Source organism: Podarcis liolepis (assembly GCF_965112155.1).
Source record: "Podarcis liolepis genome assembly, chromosome: 3".
Lineage (NCBI taxonomy): Eukaryota > Metazoa > Chordata > Lepidosauria > Squamata > Lacertidae > Podarcis > Podarcis liolepis.
The window spans coordinates 8,085,854-8,089,334 of NC_139557.1; positions in this window are offsets into that span (position 1 = coordinate 8,085,854).

Genomic DNA, 3,481 nt, shown 5'->3' on the forward strand with positions numbered 1-3,481 from the left:
GGTGCGTCCTATGGGCCGGAGCGTCCTATGGGGCGCAAAATACGGTATGTGAAGAAACCATGAGTAGAAAACTAACATGAGTAGAAAACCGAGTCAGCTAACAAGAGAACTATTTCTAGCATTGCTGTTGATAACTTCCATAAACTTGTGCAGGAGACAACCTCCAGTTTTGTCTCTGTCAATCCAAGATCATCCTTAGCTCCCTCCTCTGATAAATATTAAATCACAGTGCCTCAAAGCAGGGAAATGGAACTTGTGACTTCATGCCTTCTCCTTTAGTATATTAGACCACTGAAAAGTTCAGGCACTGGAGCACAGGTCAATCATACATATTAAAACAGATGATTTCTATGTACACACCTTCAAAGTGCTGCAGTGGAAACCTATGATAGCCCTAAGCCTCTGAAGAGCTGGTCTACGAGTTAAGAAAAATCAAATTGTGCAACTCTTGTGGGAATGTACCACCTCAGAAGGTAGGGGAACCACATGCTTAGATGATATTCCATATCAAAGCACAGAAAGCAAGCCTGTCAATCTGAAGAGTAGACTGGAACTCTTCTCTCTGACACCATAGCTTTTTCCAAAGGCTCGGGACTGTTTAATGTAAGGGAGCCTTCAACCTTGCATTCTATTTCACTCCCAGGAATGTTGTGCTCCGTGATTCCATATGCTTTGAAATAAGAATACTTTGAACTTTATATCCTTCCCCCCCGCCCCATCCCACTCCTTTTAAAATCTTTTGCCCCATGCCTATATTCTCTACATACTTTGGAACGAATAGATCCATCTGATACAAAATGGCATTCTAGATTGACAACTGATTAGTATACAAGTGTGATTATATGCAAATTGTCAATTTCTATTGACTTAATTGTGATCTGATGTAACATGTATAATTAACACATGCATTTAAAGTAAATGTATATTTAATTAACATGCATATTTATAAAATGAATATATTTAGCGTATAATTTTTATTTGATTTGGGGGGGGGAGGTTACATTTAGGCTGTACAAAAATGTGGGGATTGAGCTAACGAAAGTGTGGAAAGACAAGGATAGTGAGTTCCCACAGAAACATTTGGTTGTATCCTTCATTGCAGCCTTCCTTTGCTTCTGGTCTGTATGTATGTACATACAGTGGTACCTCGGGTTACAAATACTCCGGGTTACAAACTCCGCTAACCCGGAAGTAGTACCTCGGGTTAAGAACTTTGCCCCAGGATGAGAACAGAAATCGTGCTCCGGCGGCGCGGCAGCAGCAGGAGGCCCCATTAGCTAAAGTGGTGCTTCAGGTTAAGAGCAGTTTCAGGTTAAGAACAGACCTCCAGAACGAATTCGTAACCACTGTATGTTTGTTTGTTTGTATGTATGTATGTATGTATTATACCGCAAGGTGGTTCACAATATAAAAATACAAAATGAGAACGTAAAATACATAACAAAAACAAAGTAAAACTAGTAATCCCTGATATTCGAGGGATAGACTTCTTTTAGGACTGTCACGTGTTATAGGTTCACATGCTCCTTTTGTAATGGGATAGACAGCTGGTTTGTATTAGGCTAAGGATTGCTTACTTTGGGATATTTTCTTCATTTTGGGGAGTCATATATTCATGAAAACACCACTAAAAATGATCCCAGCTTCTGCCAGTTAGTTACTGGGCTCAGTTAATGGTGCTGGTTTTGGTGTATAAAGTCCTATACAGCTTAGGCCCAAGACATCTGAAAGATCATCACACCCCTTATATACCAGCCTTGCGTGTTGAGCACACTGCTTTATGGAAGAGTGTCATGGGCAACTTATACCCACTAGGAGTAACACCTCAGTGCCTTCCATATGCGCTACAGCAGCAAGATTTTGGGCATCACACAGCAGTACAGAATCTCAAATAAAGATGTGCTCTTCCATGTCCACATTCCCTGCATGTTCACACTTCTGTCTCAGAGCCAACGATGCTAACTTGGGCAAGTAAATAGAATGGAATTTGGCAGGATCCCCAAGGACATGCTCTATGGCAGGCACCCCCAAACTTGGCCCTCCAGCTGTTTTGGGACTACAACTCCCATCATCCCTAGCTAACAGGACCAGTGGTCAGGGATGATGGGAATTGTAGTCCCAAAACAGCTGGAGGGCCAAGTTTGAGGATGCCTGCTCTATGGGGAGCTGGGCTCAGGCATCAGGCCTGTTGGCAGACCAACTCCGTGTTACAAAGATTTCTGCAGACGTGACAAAAAAGGCTGGCAATATCAACCTTGCTGTGTGGGAATCCCTTGCAGATGACCGCAGTGCCTGGAGACAGACAGTCAGGTCATACGCTCAAATAAATGCTGATTCACCTTCGACTTTCTCCTTGTAGTAAAGGGGAAATGGAGGAGGAGCACATGTCTCATACCAGGCTGAAACATCTTCCTGGAATGTAGTGACTGGACATCCATAGCAGTGGCCAGAGGGGGGTGACCACTGGGAGGAGTGCAGGGAGAAGAAACACCATGGTGCATCCATCTGCCCCGGCTGCAACAAAACATGTCTCTCCTGTATTGGTCTCTACAGCCACAGCAGGCGTTGTAACTCTCCAACAATTTGACTTTGCCCCCAATGCAGCACTCCTCCATTGCGTGGCCAAGCAGAGACCCCCCAACCCCAGGCAACCCCCAGGAGGAATAATGACTCATGACAACGTGTTATGAGATTAAAATTGGCCACAACTTTACAGTGGTGCCCTGCAAGACGAACGCCTCGGAAGACGAAAAACTCGCTAGATGAAGGAGTTTTTCGTTTTCTTAGCCGCTTCGCAAGACGCATTTCCCTATGGGCTTGCTTTGCAAAACGAAGCTTGGCCCGCAAGCTCCGGGGATAGCGGGGAAGCGCAGCGTGTCTTCCCCGCTGTCCCCGGACCTCTTTTGAAGCAAGGGGCGGCAACAGGGAGAAGCAATCTTCTCCCCGCCGCCCCTTGCTTTAAACAGGTCCAGGGGACAGAGGGGAAAGCGCGCGGCGCTTCCCCTCTGTCCCCGGACGGTCACCATAGGAACGCATTGATTGATTTTCAATGCATTCCTATGGGAAACCGTGCTTCACAAGAAGAAAAACTTGCAAGTAGAAAAAACTTGCAGAACAAATTGATTTCGTCTTGCGAGGCACCACTGTATTAAACTTTCAGATGTAGGGAGACCTTGGCTTAGGCATTGGGCGTTTATCCCTCCCAGTCCCCAGCCAGGGATCTAGGGCACAACAGGGTTAACCACTCTGTCTGGGGATTAGCTGGCTCCGGAAGACGTCTGTTTAAGCAGAGAGCCCGGCCCCCATTTCGCTGCAACTCAGGGGGGAGCACTGACATCCTAATGGCGTATGGCCAGTGACTCCTCTCCACACAACCCCTTTAACGGGGAACCCCGGGATTGCCACCGCAGGTGGGGCATGAGCCACTGCTTCACGCACCCCCCCCCTTTAAGGAAGATAGACTAAAAGATTCTGCCCAAGG